At 43.7% G+C, this 22,766-nt stretch overlaps 1 protein-coding gene across 5 annotated transcripts in view; it reads right to left on the bottom strand.

Annotated features, from left to right (window-relative positions):
- RORA (RAR related orphan receptor A) overlaps positions 1-22,766 on the bottom strand; it is a 699,387-nt gene that overhangs the window by 154,009 nt on the left and 522,612 nt on the right. The gene's annotated exons all lie outside the window — the stretch shown is intronic.

Here is a 22,766-nt window from a genome sequence, read left to right as displayed (position 1 = left end):
CCTAACTTATATCTTTCCTAACAAAGCACATGATTATCAGTGCGAAGAGAGAGAAACTTTTGGAGAATAGGATAGAGTTTTGATTGGGGTGTGGGAATGAGGCAGAGGGAAATGTTGACACTTCGGTCGTTGTTACTATGTCCCCATCTTTTCATGGAAAAATATAGAGGTTTCTTCTTAAAATCTGCATTTTGGAACTCAGTGGTAAAATTTACATCCCATCCTGCATATGGTACAAGTTCACATCAGAGAGGCAGGAGACAACAAAGGTGTTATCTCCAGAAGGGTCAAGTCTGAAGGACGCACACGCCTCAACTCACGTAAATACCCATGGTGCTTGCCTCCGGAGAGGGTCTCAGTAAGGGTCACCCATACGTCAGCAGGAACGAGCCTTCCACACACAGAGGGGTTAGGCGCCTCCCGCCACAGACGTGCCTCCACACCCAGATAGTCACCTGGCTGACTCAGGAGCTTAGAAAAGTCTTCCTACCTGTGCTGAACAACTTGCCTTTTTTTTTTTTTCCCACCATAAAAGAGTATATTTTGGTTATACCAATTGTGCAGCTCTTCTCTGGTACAAAACTGATGTGTATTCCCCACCCCTCCCCTGTCCCATACCATCAATGCCCTCCAGCACACAAGATGGCTCCCTCTCCAGGAGACACCCTCCTCCCACGCCCATCTTTTTGACCGTTGGTACAACATGTCCATAAAGCCGACTATCCTTGGCAGCGTTTCGAACAGCCATTTCAGTCACCTAAATCTGAGAGAGATAAATTTACAGTCCACTTTAGGTTTCTGTGGGGAACCATAAATATCAAGCTTGAGCCCTGAGGGCTAGAATTTCATGGGCCATTAAGTGTGTCACCAGGTGGAGAGCTGTCAATAGCTGGATGTGAATTACCCGGAGATGGAACCAGCCTGGCTTAAGAGGGTGCAGCCCCGATCAGAGAGGGGTACCCTTCCTCCCGGCTCCGTCGCAGCCCTCGCCAATTCCTTCCTCCCTCCTCGGAACTCAGTTCTCATCCCTAGGTCTTCAGGATTTGTCCCCATGCTAGACACTAGCCTGCCTTTCTCTTACTTGGGCTAAAACGCTACGCAACATATGGAAAGAACCGGAGATCTGCAGCGAGGCAGGCTCGGATTTAAATCCTTGTTCTGTCATTTGTAGCCATGAAATAATGCACACGTTACTCAACCTGCCTCAGCTCCAGTTTTTCCAATTGCAAAATTATTAAAGATCGTTAATAGTGTAAAAAAAGGTATAATTAGGGCCAATTGGCAGAGGTTGTAGGCAGAGAGATTTCCTGCTTAGTAAACAAAAGAACTTTCTAAAAGCCAGATTGGCTTAAAAGTAGGATGGGCTGTATTGAAAAGAAATGAAGAAGTCAGTATTACCACTAGGCTGTGTGCTCACGCTGGGTGCTGGGTCGAGGATCCTGGGAACAGGCGGGAGTTTAGATCTGGCTCCTGCAAATTTCCCTGCTAATCTTGACATTGGACGATTCTGTGATTTGCATGTGTGTCCTTCCAGAAAAGCCAAGATAAAGCCTCTCAAAATCCCCAGTGGAGAACAAAGGCTAAATGGCATGAGAAAAATTTTCTTTCAGAAAAATTAATCCCTCCCGTGTCTTTTCCACCTCCATTCAGTTCGCTGGGAGAGAGTCACATTTCCGCCGAGGGCACAGAACACATTTAACCATTCTGAAACACTTAACGTGTAACGCAGACCACATGGCCATCCATTTTAGTGACTTCCCACCACACGAATGGTTCCATTGTCAGAGAAATCAGAATTCTGTGGCTGCCTCCTGCTCTCCTTGTCTCCACCACATCTCTGCCGGACTAGCTCGGCAGTGCTTGCCCATCCTGCCCTTGTGCTGTCTGAGCCCACGGCACCTGCCAATAAAAGTGATGACAGACTTGGACGCTCACGCAGGTTTCCAACAACAGAGTTCAACTCATAATCAGCAGAGTTCAGCCAGTAAGCCCGATCTGAGCGGCACGGGGTGTTTTACTGGGGGTGTTACACCCGGGGCTTTCGTTTCTACAGGTGATGAGCCACTTTGAAAGTGAGTTTTTTGGCTTGCTAGGGGAAGTGATCTGTGAGCCTGCAGACAAATCCCAACGGACTGGGCAAAGCCCAAACCCTTGTTATAGTGCCTGAGTTTGCTTGGAAAACTGGCTGCCATCTATGAGTCACAGATACAGGGTTATCCTCTGGGAGTATGTGTCCCTGTGCTCGTGTGTGTGTCTCTGAACATGCCCAGGACATGATGTGAATCATAAGTGTCCCTTACAAAGAGGGGCCAAAGTGAATGTCAAGGGTAGCATTAAACTGGAGGAGGGCCCCAGAAGATGGGGGACATCATGCAAGACTAGGGCTGCAAGGCTCACCCCCATCACATGATTGTCAGTACTGACTACGCCTTGATCAGCCAGGCACTGAGGAAGCAGGTGCTCGTACCCACATCATCCTATTTATCTGGCTTGGTACCATCATCCCCATTTACAGATGAAGCTGAGAAAGGTAAGTGGCCTGCCCACAGCCACATCACTCTGAGGTGGTGACAGAGGTAGGTGACCCCACAAGGATGTTTCTGAGGACACATGACACTGCCCGGCACAGTCTGACTGTACTGTTTGCCTCTGATACTCTATTTCTTGCTATCTGTGGCCAGATTCCTCCCTTTCCAAGTTAGTTCTCTTATTTGCCTACTGTTATAATTTATGCTTCTGATACCCGGGGGCATCATTTTTCACATTTGAACTTTCAGAGCTACAAAGCACTTGAGGGACAATTAAAATCCCAACAAGAGCACGGATCCTGCCGGGACACCCCTGACCTTTGCAGCTGACACTGAAGACGCTGAAGTGCCTTCTCTTCTCCTCCAAGGACAGCAGCCTCTTTGGACAGTTGGGATTTCGAATCTCTATCATCTTAATCAAAGAAGCAACTGAATAGAGACTCGTTGACCAAAGTTTCTCACAGGCTAAGGACAGAGAAATCTTATTTCTCCTCTTGGCAAATAAAGATTCCAATCCGCTCATATGGAAATACGGATAATGTGACACTTAAGGTTTATACTCTGAAAGGTTTGATGGTGCAGTTAATGTTCGGTCTTCAAGGTAGAGTTTTGTAAGAGGGACATTTATTTTTAACCTTGACACAATTTGAATTGGCAATATGAGCAGGCATATTTTCTCCACATTTTATTTTCCAAATGTCTTTCCACTAGAACTATTTGGCTGGAATGAAGCATCAAAAACAAACAAGCAGGCATGTAAGCAAACCAACAAACAAAGGACCTCCTCCATCTCCCTTGTTAGGCAAGGAGAACCTCAGCTCTGTGAGCTTAGAAATGCTGTCCTTTGTTGCACGAGGCTGAAAGGCGGTCCCCGCTCCTCACAAAATGTCCACATCCTAATCTCCAGAACCCGTGACTGTGTTATTTTTGACGGAGAAAGGGACTTTGCCGATGTGATTAAGTTAAGGATCTCGGGATGGGGAGATTTATTCTGGATTATCTGGTGGGCTCAATGTAATCACAAGGGTCCTCACAAGAGGTAGGTAAGAGGGTCAGAGACACAGATGCGAAGTGACCATGGAGGCAGAGAGACAGAGCGAGAGACACTGGAAGATGCTATCTCGCTGTTCTTGAAGATGGAGAAAGGGGCCATGAGGCCAGGAAAGCAGGCGGTGCTAAAGGTGGAAAAGTCAGGAAGCAGACTTCCCCTGCAGTCTCAAGGATGAACCAGCCCTGCAGACACGGGGATTTGAGTCCCGTGAAACTGATTTCAGACTTTTGACCTCCAGAGCCTTAAGAGAATGAATGTGGCTTGTTTTTAAGTCCTGTGCTTGTGGTAACTCGCTATAGAAGCAACAGGCAACTAATAAACTCGTTTATCACTTACTGCCTCTCTTATGTCAAGCATAGTGCTTGGCATATAATATGGACTCAGGAGTTAATATTCACTGGATGAATTGAAAACATAACCGAAGGGAATCACGAGAGTGGAAGATACTCAATTCATGGCAACATTTTTTGGTTTAAAAATTCCCTGTTTCTAAGGATGGGAAGAACACTTCTTTAAGGCTCAGCCGGGTGTATGGTTACTCTGTGATCTGTGATGAGACTCCAGAGTGTAGGCAGCTTTGTATTAGCTTTTCAGGACTAGCGAACTCCTTCCTGGGAGCAGGTGCAGGAGACCACGGAGCATGATAGACAGCCTTTAGAGGCTAATTGCTTTCAGGATATCAATTAGAGTGCTTCCGGGGACTCAAAGCACCAGGAAGACAGGCAGGAAGAAGAGGCAGCGTCCATACTGTCCAAAACAAACACCAGCACCTTGAAGAACATGTAGTGTACAGTAGGCACTCAAGATGGAAATGACAGAATGAATGACATTTAAAGCCAGTGTATAAACGTGACCCCTCATCCCTGCCCCAGCTCCCTTCCCTTCTACGGCAGAAGTCAGTCTCCCACCACATCTGCCTGCTTTGCCTCTATCAGATTTTCCTCATACAAACTAAGGAAGAGCAAAGGAGAGCAGCCTCCATCCTCAGATACAGACACACCCACCCACCAGCGTGCCACGTGTATTTTGGGCACGGGGCTGCAGACCACAGCAGTATACTCCACCTTTCCTGGAACCCTCTCGCTTGTTCAAATTTTGCAAGCCTTTTAATTTAAAGAAAAATAAATGAAGCCATTCTGGCTGATTGAAGAATCGTTCCCCTAAGGAGCTTAACACTTAATGATTATATGAGTGATTTACGGTAATTTCTCCTTCAGGATTCTTTTCGATTTGTCATAGAGGTAAAATCAATACCTTCTACCAAACTGAAGAAACTGAGATGATTCATTTGGAATATGGGAATGGAAGAAAATTAATGATGAAGGCTGAAAATAACTCCAATTCTCCCAATTAAAGCTCTGGCTGACTTCTTAAGATCAGAATTTAGGAAGGGAGTGGCCTCGGGGATCATCTAGTCCTGTTTCCTCACTTCACTGCAGATGAGGGAAACTGAGGCGTAGAAGGAGTTCCTCAGATCACACTGGCTAGGAAGCAGCAATGTTTCCCTGGCAGTGGGGCCCAGGCCTTCTGAGTCCCGAATCCAGTATGCATAGCCATCTGCCTTGTTTCACTGGTACAAGGAGTTGGAGGCACACAAAATAAATAGACACCAATCTTGCTTTCAAGGTGTTTACAGTCTAGCAGGGGAGAGAACACCTGTTTATAAAAATTATGACCCCAAGTAAACAGGAAGACGCTCTACAAAAGTGGGATAGATTAGAAAGGAATCTTTAAGTCAGTGAACCCTGAAATTAAAAAAAAAATTTTTTTTACAATAGTAATCAAACTGGTGCAATAGTGAAATTCTTTTTTGCAAGATTCCCAGAAACCAACTATTTGGACCATAACTTAGTTAAGGATTTTATAACACACTATCTTTGTATTTGAGTATCTGATTTGAGAAAGCAAACGACAGAGCCAGACCACACAGTGCACACTGGGTGAGATCTTCTGGGCAGGTACCTCCCGTCTGGCCAGGAAAGCCAAACCAAATGAGGCACAGGGGCCAAAAGGAAGGCAGAGTAACAGATCCATCCACTGACCACCACCCCAGGAGGCCAAGACACTCTCTCCTCCCTGTTAGTTGTGGCCAGAGCTAAAATAAAAATAACACACTCAGCTGTGACAGAGGAACGCTCTTGGTTTGGAACCCAACTACAGAGTATTAGCAGAGAGAGAGTATGACCCACTGGAGACTCTCTTTCAGGTCTAATGAGAAGAAAAGAAAGACCACTGAAGGGTGGGATTTGTGAGAAATACGGGTCATGTGTCGGCAGCACATGCTGTTTGCAGAACTGGCCATGTGGCTTGGCGCATGGCGCCGTGAATGTCAGAAACCACAAATCTCCCGAGTTTCCTGAACAAAGTAAAAGGCCTCGTCTCCGGATTGCCAGGTGGGAGGTCGGCTTAGGGAAGAGCCCCTGGGTGAGTTCCAGTGCTCCCTGGACACTTCCTAGTCCTCATCCTCTCCCTCCTCCCTCTCCCTCCCCCCTCCTCCTCTCCCTCTTCCCCTCCCCCTCCTCCTCCTCTCATTTTGGATATGGGCATCATGGTGGGTCTGACTGCAGCTTATGATGCTTCTGCCAAAGCCCCAGAGGAGACAGGCCCTCTCCATGACAATGACCAGCCAGGAATCCATAGGCAGCTTTGGACAATGGGACAAACCAGATTTCCACGAACAAAACCAAGGGAAGCGGATTCTTTGCCCCTGAAGGATTATGGAAGTTACTCCCTTGTCAGAGTCTGCAGCATCCAAAGGCTCAGAAAAAGGACTACATCTCCCCATGGTGACAACAAGGCCACTTCTTCAGATGCTGAGCCACAGCGGGGACTCTTTCAAAACTTCCTGGGAGCCTGTAACGTAAACCAAGTACTTTCCTATTTTCATTTGTCCAGTCATACTCCTCTCTGGGATTATCTCGAGCTCTAAAAACTTAAGTAGATGTCTTTTAGTAGGTACAATTCGAGAAAAAAGAAAAAGGAAAAGTTGAAATGAGTTCTTCAAGTCCCCAGGATTAAGTATACCTTGGACAAGACAAACAGCCACTTCTGTGCACTGCCTTCCCAGCCACCTCCGCCTGGAACGTTCTCTCAGCTCTTCCTTCACCTTCCTTTACGCTCTGAAATATTACTTAGCTGCACCTGCATCTCAGGTGATTTCCAGGAGCCCCCAGTTTGGGGCGGGGGGAAGGGCTATGTCATCTCTTTCCTTAGCACTTGTCTCCAAAGCACTTAGATTATGCCCTCTGTGTGATTTTCTGTCTCTCCCTCCTCCAAAAAGAGGGGGTGGTGGCAGTGACAGAGATTCAGTCTTTTCTTTCTACGTCCCCAGTGCCTTCTACACATTAGGAAGTCAGTGAGGTCAGGGCAATCTTTGAATGAACACCCAAGCCCTGTGGCTGGTCTCCCCGCAGACCACACTGACAGGACAAAGTCCTTCTGTCTCTATTTCTATTTCCTCATCTATTTGTATAACTATGTTTTTAGGAATCAGAAGGTTGCTCGTTGTAAAACTCCCAAAAAGACTGGGTAAAAATTATTTTATCAGTGCCAGTCTGGTCCTCCACTTGATTCCAACCAGCTGCTATCAAGCACGATGCAAAGCAGAAAAAATCAAGCAGGGAGGTTTGCGCTGAAAAGATTTGGGCCACAAAAATTAAAACAGGATCCTTTTTTTCCATCTGAGGGAAAAATGTCCCTACTCCAGTTATGATGTCTGGAATTTCAGCTTAAAGTACAAAAAGGACTAGGGAGAGGCTTTCCAGCAGTGGCTGACGGTCCTCATGGCGTAACCTGGGCCAAGTGACTCCTCCCGCCAGCCTGGGCTGTCACGTGAGCATGCTGACCCCCTCCCCGCGACAGAAGGTCTCTGGAAGCCGGCGGAGGGAGAACCGGCTGCAGAGCTGCTGCAGAGCGTCACCAGAACCGGATTAAACGGCATCGCTTCGGGGACTTGTCGCACAACTCGGAAATGGTGTTCAATAAAAGAAAAGATCATCTGGGGCCACACTACCCGGAATGAACATCTGACACGCAGTCACTGGTCTGGATTTAGAAAACTGCTTTGATCCCCAGAGAGGAGATTGTTAATGAGTATTTGAAAGGACAAGATTGAGATAGCATGATAAACGCTGTAAAGGGTACTGGTTTCGAAGGGTTCTCGTCTCACTTCTGCTTCTGTAAAAGCAGCTGGAGCTGACTCTGAACACGGCACGGTCTACCTCCCTGAGACACTGTCCTCTTCTTGAATATGGGCGGTGGGGACCACCAGGTGAACTCTCTGAGCCATTCAACCCTCAGATCTGCGCCTTTATGACCGTAACATGGAAAGATTTAAAAACAGAGCAACTAACATTCACACCTTTTTCCTACCTGAAATGAAGGTGAGGGAATCTTATAATAAAAGACGATTTTTCTTACATGCATCCTAACAATTTGCACATCATTTTTATAGCAGTGCATGGGTTTTAAGAGATTGGTATCAGCTTCCTGAATCTGATGAGCTCAGTGATGTCACCTCTTTCTCATTAAATACTAAGTATCCAAGGTGGTCAAGCCTCCAGTGTAAAAACAATCATCTCATAAATCACAGACGAGAAGGTGAAAAAAAAGTTAATCCGTTAAAAAATGCCAAGCTTATTCAAAAATTGAACACACCTCTATGTACTCCTCCTCTTCCCCCTGGTAAAACATTCTGTCACTCTGGTTTCACCAATCCCCAATATACTTTTTTTTCTGGAGCATTTTGGAGTAAAGCTCAGACATCTGGTCTTTTCCCCCACAACAACGTCAGTATTCATCTCTAACTGATAGAGATTAAGGAAAAACAAAAACAAAAAAACCCACCATGGCATTATTACACCAGACAATATTTTTTAAAAATCCCTAATATCACCTAAGTTACCAGTCCATATTCAAATTTCATCACTCATCTAAAAAATTCTTTTCCAGTTTTAGCTTGAATCAGCACCTAAACAAAGGCAGAGGTGAAACTGATTTCACCCAGTTCACAAACGTTTGTCTCCGAAATATTTCTTTCAGACACTGACATTCCTTGGACACAGCGTATCTGGACACAGATAATGCGAAGGCCACTCTCATTGCTACTAACTATTTCGTTATTTGAAATACCTTATTCTATGACTCAGATACAAATGTGGTTAAAGACTCACCACTGGAAAAATAGCAAATAATTCTCATAGTTTTCTCAAATATGTGAACAACGTGGGCAACTTTAAGTGCATGCTTTAAAGAGACTGTGTTCAACTTTATAACATTCCTGGGAAGACTCCATCTGACAAACCCTCGTGGCCTTAGTTTACCCAGATGAAAGCTGAATTTCCTCAACCATACAGCAGTCCAGTAGCAAACGGAGCATTTTCAGTTGTAGCTTCACCCGCACTTCAAAAAAGAGACATCTGGAGGAACATGGTGACAGGCCAGCTTCGTAAATAGGGCTGGGAGCTTTAAACGGTCATAGACGGACTCTGGGGAAGGAGGAAGGTGAACAGTTTCTCTATTCAGGCCTCTCTGGTAACACACAGGCGCTGCCGTGACTCATAACTAGAAATACTGTTTTATAACAGGAGTCTGTGTTTTGTAACACACACCGAAACAAACAAACAAAAAAGACTGTTTAGAAACTAAAACCAAGCCCTGCATCTGGGCTTTGGTATCAAGATCTCAGAGTGTCAGAGTGGCTATTTAATCCAGGTGGAGTCAGCCAGGCCTATCCCCTCCCTCAGCAAGAGAGCGGTGGCTTCCTGCTGGCTGCGCATGGCCACACCAGGAGCAACCATGAATTGCATTTTCTTCAAACAGAAGCATTTACAGACTTGTGTTTTCCTGGACAGCTGCCTGGTGGCTGTAATACATAATAAGGGCGTGTAATTGACAGTAATGTGAATCACTCACAAATTCTGGCAAAAAACAAAAAACCAAAAAAACCCCAAAAAACCAGAGCTGTTTTTTTTTTTTTCCAGGAAATTTAAGGAACAGATTCTTCCTGTCTATTGAAAATAGTAATTACTTTACATGTCAGCTCATTAGCTACCTTTATAAAAAAAAAATTCCTGTAATTTGCACTAACTATCAGCATGTGTTGTAAACACGTGGGGTGGGTCGGGGGAGACATAATCCATGAAGTGGCAAATTTAGATGGGTTACCTGGTATAGCATGTATGGGGTTCTTCTCCCAAGAGCGAGTTACAGGAGACTGTCCTCCCAATGATTTTGCCACTTGAAAAGTTGCCAGCTGCCAGGACCTTGTAATTATTATGGTAATACCCAGGGCAGCCTGATCAGGCTGCCCCTGATATCCACAGGCAGCTTCTGAACCCCTTTCACGAGACCTCATACACAGGCATCTTCAGATTAATGGCCGGAGATTTTCCCAGGTAGGAGCTGCTGGGACCAGGGAAGCTTTCAGACAAGGTAAAGGGTTTCTCCAATCTATTAATTCTCCTTGAATAAAGGAAAGAATAATCTGAATTCACTTCACTATGAGCCTGAAAGTGCCCCCCTTTTCCAAGGCAGAGGCACAGAAATTAAGCCCTGGAAAGCCATGAAGATTGAATTCCACTGAGATAAACCTGGACTCCATTTGAACTTGTGAACCCTTGTTCAGATCTGCAGGGTGTCTTGGGCTCCTGGTTCTGGAGGGAGTCGGGGTGTCCTCAACTGTGGAAGCCTCAGAAACTTGGGGATTTAGAATGTTGGGGTTCGTGTTGAGGGGATGTATTTTGAACCAAGGTGGAAAGAGTGGAAACACTTAGGTCTTTCCTTCCGTATACAATACCCCATGAGGACAGTTTGGATTGATCTTCCGAGACTGGGATCTCTCATTCTTAGAAGTAAAACTAAGTCAAATTGCTCTAAATCAGAGGTTATGTTGAGACTTTAAGGAATGAAACTAAAATTCATTCGGTACTTTATCACTAATTATTACCGAGAAGCTTTTTCTTCTATTGTATCAGTTGGGGGCTGGGAATAGCGCTCATGACGGTTCTCATCACTGACAGCCGCCATTGATCTCCAACTTAATTCTGAGTTCATTTGCAAGTAGCTGCTACCAGGCAAAATGAGGGTGGAGTCCCATGAACCACTAAAAAGAGAGACTTATTATGTACATAAATCAGGCCCTGCAAAATATTTCAGATACTTTATCTCAATTACACAACAGTAGCAGACTGTCAAAATCTGAGAAGTAACATGTAAGATACATAACTAGTTCTTTGCAGGCCTGCTCTTTCTTCCAAATGAAATCATTTTACATGAGCCCAAAGAGTTGGAAAAGTGTTCTTTATTTTTATAATTGAGAAAAATGTGTTAACTCTCTGGAATGTCCATGTGTGGAAAAAGAAAACATTCTATGGAATTGCACACACATGATTTATAATGCACATATCCAGGACCAGAAATCCCAACCAAGAACCTTATTCAACAGAAAAAATTTTTTTTTTCTTTAGCATTTGCAATTCTGGTATACCATAAATGCTGAGGCCAAGCATATATTTTATTAGTTTAAATCCTAGCTAAGCAATAAAATGTGTGCCGTTTCAAATAAAGAAAACTTGTTTTTCCCCAAAGTTACATTGCAGGTCCATTTTGGCCCCCCTGCTGTGACGCTATGGGGTGCCACCCAGATCCCTCCCTTCGGGATGGAGGCCCTGATGTCCCCTACGGAGTCTTGACGGCCAATGGCTCACGGCTGAGTTGTTTTCTGAGCCTTGTCTTTAGCTCAAGGGGGCTGCCTTGCCCAAGGTGGTGCCCTTCTCTGGGGGCAGCTGGGATCCAGGGGCTTTTGGATGCAGGGCAAAATATCCAGCCCTTTTGCCTCGATCTGGGACATCTCCCAAAGGCTATTTCTCTGTTCTGATCTCTCCGTGGCATCTGCTGAACTCAGGGTGCAACTGTATGACAGTTCAATTTCTCCTGCCCAGTCCAGCTTCCTTCACCCCTTAAAGATGTTTTTCCTAAGGACACCCCCTAATCAACTTTCTATCCATAAATCTCGGAGTCTCAGAGTCTCTTCTCTGGGGAACCCAATCTAAGATATCTACTTATATAAGGATACTTGAGCAGAGTGACAAGTTGGGAATAATGATGAATTTTAGATGAGAATACGGCAGAACTTCACTTGATTCAGTGTGAGGCAGTCCCAGCCTAGCCGTTATACCAAGAGGGTGGGTTAAGTCTGGCATTGAAGGTGAGCACACTTAATGATGATCTGACAATATAAGAAATTTTATGATGAAGCTTTACTTCTGTATTAATACAGGTGAATCATGGCCAGTAGGTGGGTGCTTTGGCCACATGCAGAATGTTCCAAGCTGGCTCTTCTCTCTTGGGTTACAAGTTAACCCAACCTTCTAGAATTCTTCCTTCTAAGTAAGACTCTGGGACAGTTCGATCATGAAAGACTAGCTTAAGCACTAGGAGAATCTGTGACAATGGGACCCATACTGGTCATTTTATTCATTAGAAATGTGACTTAAGAGAAACACATCAATGGAATCTCAGGTAAAGCAATTTAGGGCAATAAAAACATATTCTTCTAAATGATAGTGTCCCCCAGTGGCTCCCCTAATGAAAATGAGAACATTTTCCCGTCTCTCAAATCACCCCAATTAGATACAGGATTAGGTAACGTCCACAAATCAGGCCATGGAAACTTCTTTGATTTAGAGATACCAGTCAGAACTCCTTTCTGGGGGAGGGGGATGGTGGTGTGTATGTACGTGTGACGGCGTAAGAGCTTTTCCTTCTCCAACCTGAAAAGCCATAGGTTGAGCTGCCTTTCAGGGCAGATTCCACTTTGATCGCACTTTGCTGCGTGAATCTGCAGCACGAAGTGAAGACAGCTCCTCTCGCCGCGTTATTAAATACTCCCACCTGACAAAGGAAAAAGGCTGAGAGAGGCTACCAGAGAAGGCATTTTTATCAAAAATCAACTGCAGAGTCCCCAAAGCTCTCCTAGGTTCACCCTGTTGTCACTGAGCTTTGTTAATAGACGCATAATGAGAGAAGAATTATTGTGAAGCTGAGAAAACCAGGATTAAAATTCACGTGAAGAGACGGACTTTACATTAGTGGCAAAGGACCTTTATTCTCCTAGTATAATAATTCCAAAGTGCTTTTTGACCTTGGAAGAAAAAAAAAAATCAGTGTTAAGATGGAATTGGTTAGGTCATCGCCTAAGGAGGCATAAAAGGCCATCAGGAAATAAATTAAAATTAAAATTAAAATAGATTCTTTTACTGGGTCACAGCTCATCCTCTCATTTACAAGCAAGGTTTCCACTCAAGGAATTGCTACTGCAGGGAATGATTTTGCTCCTCGGGTTCCGGCTCAAGAAAAAGTTACAAACAAAAAGGAGAGACGAAGGTGCACATAAAGCTTAAAAGACAGAGGATTCCAAGGGCCAGCAGACAGAAACCACGGCTGTGGGCAGCTACTTGTGGACAAGAGTTGTGACGTCAGTGGTCCCTGTGAGGTTCAGGAAACAGACTTACGTTCCAGACCAGACAAACACAGCAACGTCACGTGTTCTGACCCTGAACAAGTAAATGTCCTTTCCTTTTTGTACCTTAAGAGTCAGTAAGTAATCTAGGGTTATCAGAACATCTACTTCCCACCTTGTCTAACATGTCAGGATCACTTTTTTCTCCATGGATCAGACAGACACAGGATATTTCCCTTGATGGAATACACCCTCCATTCTTGGAAGGATTGGCCAATTCTCTTCTCTAGCAGGTAGTTTTCTCCTTTGCATTTAAATAGATGCCAGTGGTAATTGAAAATGTGTCTCTTTCCTTTTTATTCAATAGATTTGATGATCTGGTTTATAAAACCTTGTACTGATAATGTAAACCAATGGTGTCTAAGAGGTCACTCTGAAAAAATTACTCATTCTGCAGCTTTAGAATGATATACAAGTATTCTTACATTTTCTGGGTGAAATTCTGAGTTAGATCTTTACAAATTTTAAAGCCAGCAGTCCTAAAACTGAGCTTCAGAATACACACGGTAAATTGTCAGGCATCAAGAAGCCCTCTGAGCTGTAGCATTGGTTTCCAAAGTAATATAGTACAATATCATAATCTTTTTTCAAATAATAAACATCTGTTCTTCCTTACAGCTGTTAACAATGAAAAATTATTTTTCCCATATTCAAATGTGCAAGAGCAGTCATAAAATCATGCATGTATACACACACACACACACACACACATACACTTAAAGTCTATAGATACTAACTGAGCACACAGTACATACCAATCACTGTGCTAAGCCCAAGAGATACAAAGACAATTAAAGCATATCTAGCGGGAGAAAGCAACATAATAGAATAAGCAACAAATAGAGTAACAGCTATTCTACAATATGTTTTCTGTACTGTCACCTTAATAATGTGCTGTGGGGGCAGAGCTGCAGTGACCAATGTAACGGGGCTGGCGGGGGGGGGGGCGGTGTTGCAGAAGGCTTTGCATGGAAATGGCAGCTTGGGTTGGCCTTGGGTGGAGCAGTAAGACTTCCACATGTACAGAACGTGGCAAAGGACATTCCAGGGCAAACAAGATACAGCAGAAGCAAAGGCACTGAGGCAGACCCACCCACAGAGGCTTCTAGCAGCGAGTTACTGAGGGTAGCAAAAACTGCACAGAAGTCAAGGAAAGAGAAAAGGAAGGAGCCTTGTTTGCCATACTCAGAAGTTCAGACTCCTCAGGCCACAGAGAACCCTAGAAGGTGATTATGGAGGTGGAATAAAAGGATTCTGCTGACAGTGGAATTCCAGTGCAGACAGAGTTTTTCTTTTTCTTTTCTTTTCATCTAGGGAAGGAAGGAGCAGGTACTGCTGAATGTAAAGGTAGTAATTTCTAATACACCTGGTCTCAGAGAACAGAATTTAGCCAAGGCAGGTTCTCAGCCCAATCCCGGCACACAACCGCAGCCCCACGAGACAAGACCCTGATCTCTCCACTGAAGGATTAATGACAGCCCCGTGTCCTACTGCCGTTCTGTGATCACACAGCAGTGCCAGAGCAGTGCCGAGCCGCATCCTGAGCGCTCTGCTCTGCAGATTTACTGCCTGATGAGCCTTAAAGTTAGAAAGATATTTCCAACTGAATCTGTCACTAACAGCTTTATATGGTTTGTTGTTTCTTGAGTCACCTGGCCACTGGCAGACCAAGTCTGAAGCACATGGATCCAATGGTGGGCCTTCCTGACAACTGCTTTATCATTCTTGAAGTTAAACACACCAGCATATCAAAACTCCCTCAAGCCAGAGCGCCAAGCTGATGATGTCAGCAACAAAAAAGTGATTTTTCTAATTGCCTACATTTATCAGAAGTCTTTGAATTTACGGCTAGCAAAAAATACAACATTATTTTTTTTTTAAATTGGAGTATAGTTGGTTTACAATGGTGTGTTAATTTCTGGTGTATAAGAGTAATTCACAACACTAAGTTTTTTTTATTACTATTTGATTCTCCTTCACAACAGTCCCTTATGGCAGGAAAGGGGTTAGTCTGCAGACAGGAAACACATCTAGGGCCAAAAAAATAAAATAATTGGAAATCATTGTTTTAATGGAGTCAGGGGCAGAGTGAGCAACAGCATTCCTCGGCCGAGGCTCTCCCGGGGAAGACCAGCAGCCTTCTTCCCACCACAGCCTTAAACATCCTAAATCGACATAGGTCAACTCGATTCCTGAGCCCAAATGACAATCTAAACTAGCAGGAATGCCTTGCACGGGGTTTTAAGTGACATAATCAACCGGAGAGAGACTTGTGTCAGTTAAGACTTTGTCTCCTTCAAAATCAAGAGTAACAGTGGTAAGAGAGAAGTTTTTAACAAGGAGGAAAACCCAAGACAGTTGTCCCTAAGAGTCTTCACCACAGCTTCAAGGACAACCAGGAAAAGAGCTGCTATTTGAGGCAACTTCATTATAAAATCATTTTTAATAAGCAATCTTAACAAAGAGAGGGAATACTCTTGTGGAGAGAACCTCCAGGGACCCGGAGGCTGCCCAGTTAAGTTATTAGTAAGTTTCACACAAGGGACCAAACAGCTATTTCATTGGCCTCGGGGGACAGAGTTTAGTTTCCACCTGTTCTCCAGAGGCCCTGGTGTTATCCTGTCTACTAACGGCAGAGGCTGGTAACAATCAATTATCCTGACGCCCCAACCTGGTGAGGGAAAGTGAAGCTGCCGTTTTGTCGGCACACAAAGACACCGCGTAGAGAGCCAGAGAAATTAACGTGATCTGGTTTATTACGCGCTGAAGACTTTCCTGAATGTGCAGCCAGCAGAAAAGGCCTCTTCTGGACCTTACTGTTCTTTTAGTGAAACAACAGAAACCCATTCTGGGAAAATTAAAAATAACGATAGAGAGAAAGGGGAGTATTATCATCTTCTGACTGTCTCGTCCTGCTATGGGAGGAAAATCATGCTTCTGAAAAAAAAAATAGTAATCAATGCAGTTTACTGTGGCTACCGAAGGTGTCAGTAAGATTTGGAATTTGGGGTTTGAATTTTTATAAAGCTTTGTGTGGCTGAGTTTAAAAGGGCTGGAAAGACACAGGCTCCTGGCGTATCACGGTCGCCTCCAGCCAATTAGCAGCAGGAATGAAAGGAAGCAAAAAGAACCATTAGCCACGCAATTCAAAGTGCAGATGTATTTTTCAAGTCTCACTGCTCGCTTCGTTCCTCTGATTTTAATGTAAGAGCAAGAACTGGTCTTACAATTAGACCTTAAAGCTGGGAAGATGGAGAAAAAAAAATGAAATACTCTTTTTCTTTAATAATTAGAACAGCCTTCTCTTTTTGGACTAGATCTTTCCTGCTCAATAGGCACTTTTTCTACACAGGTGATCAGAAGGAAAGGCCTGGAAAGAACCTCCATTCGAGAATAAGAATTTTGTCTGAGTTCAGAGAAGCGACTGAAGAATGGAACACGCGAATCATACAACGCTCACTAAATGACAATAAAAACAATGTTTAGAATCCAGCGTATTTTCCCCACCCATTCTGTGCCTTCCCATAGGTTATGAGATAAAGCCCCAAACCGTCTCTCTGTTCTTCACGTCCTCTCTTTTTCTTTCTTTTTTTGGGGTGTATGTTTTATTTTTTTTTACTTTTTGAAACTTTTTAAAAATTGAAGCAGAGTCAGTTTACAATGGTGTGTCAATTTCTGGTGCCAGCATGAAAAACATCTCTGGTGTTTCAGTCGTACATGTTAACACTCTACCCTAGTCAGACGGGTCTGCATAATCATCCCCCCAGCCCTCCATCCGTCTGCCTGGTCACACCTGATCCTTGTGACCCTTCTAGACTCAGCTCAGCTCACCACCTGTGTTCCCCACTCACACAGACAGTCGAGAGGAATCACAGCCCTGCATTCTCCTGTCATTCTTTTATTACGAAAAGTTCCTCAAGTGGTCTGCCCTTTCCCCTCAGATGTAGACTAAATCACTGGAGAGTGAGGATTGTGAGTTAAGCTTCCTCTATTACACTGTGCCTAACACAGTGCTAGGCACCCAGTAAGGGTTAGAAATATTAAGCTAATCAAATCTTTCGGACTCCAGCCGCCCCACGCTCTTTTTACAGGGATTGGCTATGGTCTGCTTTCCAGCCTTCCTTCCTTAGACCCCAGTATTATAGGTATCTGGATCATCCACCATATAATCTCCCCCTCCAAAAGTTAAAATAAAAGATTCATGGATTAAGTCTCTTTCATGGAATCCAAACCTTAATCTTGGACAATCTAGCATTTTCTGCTCTTTATATGCCCTCTAATCGTTATGCTTGGCTTTTAACCATCTAAGATAGTAGGACTCCATGCCTAGGAGATTAATGAAGTAAAATAAGGAGAAAGAGCTACCACTCCTACACGGGAAAAATGTTTATCCAGAGCTGGAGGTGAAGTGGGTGGGGAACAGTTCACTGTGAAGACTCTTGGGCAGTCACAGGAAGAGGGGTCACTGAATAGCATGGAAATCAGAACCTTAGTCACCATTTGTGCAGGTATGGCCACCAAAAAGAATCAACAGGACCACATGGCTACAAATACACTAACCTCCGGGAAGAGTGACTGACAGTGTAAAAACTCTCATGTAATTTATAAGAAAGTTAAGGTAGACCAGTAACTTTCTTCATGTTTCAACTACTTCGGCACCTCTGCTTCTCTAAATTTTCAGTCCTTTGGACGCAAATCTCAATTAAGAGAGAAGCTGGTGTACCTGTCAGTCCAATCCTAAATTCAGGTACTCTTAAGCATACTCAAAACTCAGATGTTTAATTCTCTTATGTATCCTTTCAATACATATTTCAGTTCCCTAAGGATTCTTTTAGCTTTCATAGTTTTGTGTGTTTTTGGTTAAGTTTCACAGCATCTTGAATCATAGTATCTCTTAGCAGCCATGAAAGTTATATGTGAATTATCAAGTTGATCTGATAAAAAACTACTCATGTACAATTTTATTATAAATGTCATTAGTGTCTGTTAAAGGCTTTGTTGCAGTGGGAAGAGGGATCGTGCTATAAGAAATGCATATTACTCCTGGTGAGGAAGAACATGGCTATCTTAGAAGCAAAAGTTGCCATTTTGAACTATTGTTTTCTTGTGCAATCAGTTGAGTTGTATAAACAATGGTGTTCACTGGATGTCAGTTCTTTGATGAATTAGGTTCGGTTGTTAAAAAAAGATAAGTCATGATCATTTTAAAGTAAGAAGGCTGTATTGTTTTCAGGAGGCCAACCGGTTTAAATGAATTTTTTTCATACTGTGGAATAATATACCCCTTTCTTGTATCAGTTCGTTCACCAAGCTGACAAGCCTTTAATAGGTAAAACAGTTGTAAGATAAAAGATCTAAATCAGTTGGAGGAATGACTGTTACACTTGGCTTTCTTCCTGTATTTTAGGGTGGAAGGACCACTCTTAGGCATGAAGTTCTTTACCATAGAAGCATGTAGGCTGTGTGAGTTGGCTTTAAATCCTAGCTCGACCACAGACTACCTAGTTGTAGAACCCTGAGCCTCAGTTCTCCCTGGTAGAGTAGCAATAGCAGCAATCTCACAAGATTATGGTAAAGATTAAGTAACTTAACATTTCTAAAGTGCTTAGGACACAGGCCAGCATGTAGTTAAGTCCGCCACAACCAGTGCCTGACGCTGGTACTGGAGGTAACGGTGCGGTGCTGGTGTGCAGGCAAGGAGTCAGTCTGCTCTTGCGCCCTGGCTCTGCCCATTTCCAGCCAGTAGAGTCTGCAAGTTTTCTCTCGCTTCTGGTCTCTCAGACAAGCTTTCTCATCTACACAGCGGGGGGTACTGCTACAAAGCTCATGGGGCCAATGAGAAGATTAAATGAGACCACGCATGTAAAGCGCTAGAAACAATGCCTGGAATGTTAGAACTGCCGGTGGGGCGCAGTGCCTGCTCCTGCTGCTCCACGATGACTGCTGGTACCTCTCCTATTCCTACTGCCATTGTTGTCACCATCACTGAACCGGACGTACTGCGAGATTCTCTGACAGATGGCCGGCCCTTCTTTAAAAAGCAATCCAATCCTGTATAGGAATTTTATTAAATAGATAATAAATCCATCAGATAGACATGGGTACCTGGTAGGCTAGGCATTCTTGTTTTTCCGTAGTGATCATGGATTTTTTTAAGAGCCATTCCCCAACTCAGTACACCCTTCTGGACCTATGCTATGAAATGGGAACACAAATACTTTTTGTCCCAATTCAATTCATGCATCTGAGGTCCGCTGACAGCAAACTTGAACCAACTGGATGCTCTAATGGGAACACTTAGTTAAATATTCAGATTTTTCAATGGAATTCACAGATCCCTACTATGAACTGTGGGTTTTAAGATGAGGCAGATCTTCTACCTTGGAAGAACTGAGTGGCAGGATCAAATGCGGTCCATTTGTACCTTAATATGATGAGACAGAGAAATCCTGTTAAGTTCAGAGGACTTAGCTCTAGACACACAAGCTGAATCTAAACAAACGTCCTCAGCAGTACGGATGGTTTCTTACGTCCTTGGACTGACTGATACGAAAGGGACAAGCCAGTCATTCCTCTGGGTGAGAACAGGTGGGGAGGAGGAGCAGAGGCAGTTTTTAGTACCCAGGGCTAATATTTACCTTTTCCCTCATTGCTACTGGGTGTTGGATCACAGTGTCAGAAGCCTGGCGGTCTCTCTAATTCTCTTCTCCTCTCCCACCTCTCCAGCTCAGCCTGCTTTCCAGTTATGAGCTAACTCTTCTGAAAATGGTACACTGAGCATTTATGTTCTCAGATTGTTTCCTGTGACTATGTACCCTCACTCTCTTGGTAGTCCCAACCTTGAACTCAGCTTCCAAGCTCCTTGAGGGCAAAAACCTGTCAGCGCATAGTAGGTCCTCAACCAACAGTTGTCCACCGATTGTCCCTCTAAGGGACCAGCACCCGTACTTTAATCATGTCTCATCGTCTGCAAGCTTAATGTCTGGGATGGCCGGTGGCCTCAGCCCGCTAAGAAGTGAAACTTCTGGCAACTTCGAGTGCGCTGAGTCTTCCTTTCCCTGCCTGTCTGTCAACGGGTGGACAGGATCTGGGCGAAAGCCGACTGAAAGGACTTCAGTGTGGCTTCTTCTCAGGTCTGTCCTAATGAAACATCCAGCCAGCAACTGAAATTAGAATTGCCGTGAGTCACACCATGAGTCACATGGGTTGCCACAGCAACTTATGAACTATATAAACCAAAGCACCTTCCATTAGCTTTGCCAAGAGTGGTTCTTGAGTTTTCCTGGACTGGGGAAAAAAAAATGTGGGTGAGCCCCAAGTTTGGGGTTGCTAAGAGTCTACAACCAAAAGGAATAGCCTCAAGGAAAGGAAAAGAAAATGAGAAAATAAGGTGATTCTAGTTCGCAGACCTCCCAAGTAAATGGCAACAATTGTGACAAACTGTTGCATTGGTTTTGCAATAGCAACAAATATCCAACGAGAGGAGGCTGAGGCCTCCAAACTAATTTTCTCTAAGTCAAATTCAAAGCCAAGCCTCTAGGGGTAAGAAGTGAATACATTAACCTAGTCCACTTTAAATGATGGCAAGAATTTTTTTTTTTTTTTAAAGACACAAAGGATTTGTTCTGAAAGAAATATTCTGATTTGTACTAAAATATTTTTACTATTGAGAACTAAAATCTCTTTAGAAATAATATGGGTCTTTAATTTTATGTTTCAGGCATCAGCCTGCTGCCACCAAATATTTGCAAATGTACAAAATTCCCTTTTCATGGTTATTTGGGTTAAAATTAAAAATTTAAGAAGGTTCAAAAGCATACTTTTTTGTGGTTATTTATTAGGGAAAACTGACATTCCATTGGATTAAGCTGACACGCTTTCCTGACTGCTTGCTGAGGAACTTGTGATTTTTGCATATTGGGGAGTGCCTGTTGCTGAGTGTGGAAGAAAGCAAACTTAAACAAGAAGAGTAAGGAATATAAACAAGGATGCGAACAGGAGGAAGCAACCATGGTCTGTTGACTCTGGAAGCACTCCAGGTGCGAATCAGGTATCCGTCGGGTCTGGGCTGTGATGGCTGGCTGGTGTATCCCCTAGGGTGATGACTCTGCATTGCTAAATTTGCCAGTAGTGAGAAATAACCAAGATTTTCTTCTGTTACAATGTATACTTTTTCACCTCCATATTTGTCATCTTTTAACATTTTAGTGAACACAGAACTACCCAAGCAGAATTAGATTAGTCAGGAGCAAATGAACAGTTGTCCTTGGCAAATATAAAAACCAAGAGAGCAGTTGATTCCAAGAAAAAGATACTTATCTACATGGTACTTTTTCAGCAGGGAAGGGACCAGAACCAACTCGCGAATCATCAAAACAAAAGCATTCTGGAAAGTGTCCGTCCACGTACAGGTGCTATAGAATCAACCACGAAAATTAAACTGAAATTCTACAGCACAGAGTAAAAATTTCTCTAGTCCCGCTCCCACAGGCAAAAACTTCCTTTTCTATTCCCACACCAAAACCCAGCGGCAACATCTCCTGTCAGCAACTGAAGCACATCACAAATGTAAGAATTCCTTGACCCATCTACCATGAGAACATGTGCTAGACGCCCCCCAAACTCTGCCTTCCCCCCACTCCCCGCCAAGTAAAGTTCAGGACACACACTGAAGGTACTATCCTAGGAACTCTGCAGAATCTGGTTTCTCCCAAGACCATGCGTGTGGATTTCTCTGAAGCGAACAATCAGATTTCCTTTCCTGGGAACTTCCGGCTTAACTCACCCCAAACATCTTTTTCTTAAAGAAGCAATACCTGTGCTTTCCAGATAACAAGGTGGCCTAAAATATTATGAAATGTCACAACCTATTCAAGCTCATTTTGTAGTTCTTGTGCCTCTGACTGGTGTACCTGTGAGCTGACACTCTGGTCTGATAATATATTCGGCAACCGTACATGTTAATTTGTAAATGGAGCAATCTCTCTGTGAGAGCAGTTAGGAAAATCAGATTGAAACTGCTAACGTGAGGTGACTTTAGCCAGGGATGATTATGTAGTCAAGCCTTGACCAGGGTTTCCAGAACCCTGGCTAAGAGTGGAAGGCTTGAGACTGTCCAGAAATGAATTCACACTCTTCCCTAATAGTGAAACTTTTTGAAGAACAGATGTCAAGATGATTTAAGAGGAGCTGGAATTTAACATCTTAAGAAAACTTATCGGCAGGTTGGGACAGTTCAGTTTTCAAGAGAAATCCAACCGATGCTAAAGAAGAAGTCATTTGGGTGACAGTTATTAGAGAAAGAACTGATTGATTTTCTTCCTCACACGTTGTGGGGCCTGCAGAGATGCTGAGATCTGAAATACGGTGGGCTGTCTGCCGAGTTGTGACAAAAACAGTCTCCACGTTTAAGTGGCGTGGAAGACTTCACTAACATTCAACCTGGACAATTCAGTTTCTCTTTGGCAAGTGCAAAGATTCACGCCAGCTGTCCATTCAGGAGCTACCCTTCCCACCTTGTCACCGGACCAGTTGATCTTGGGCCCTGCCCCACAAACCATGAAAGTAAAAACATCAACCAAAAAACCAAGATGATTTCTGATCTCTTTCTATCAATTTAATATTTGAACTGCATAAAGGAAGCTTTAAATCTTTCTACATTAACATT

Source organism: Camelus dromedarius, chromosome 5, assembly GCF_036321535.1.
Source record: "Camelus dromedarius isolate mCamDro1 chromosome 5, mCamDro1.pat, whole genome shotgun sequence".
Classification (NCBI taxonomy): domain Eukaryota; kingdom Metazoa; phylum Chordata; class Mammalia; order Artiodactyla; family Camelidae; genus Camelus; species Camelus dromedarius.
Note: the sequence above shows the minus strand (reverse complement) of the source record. Positions and strands in the feature narration are given on the sequence as shown.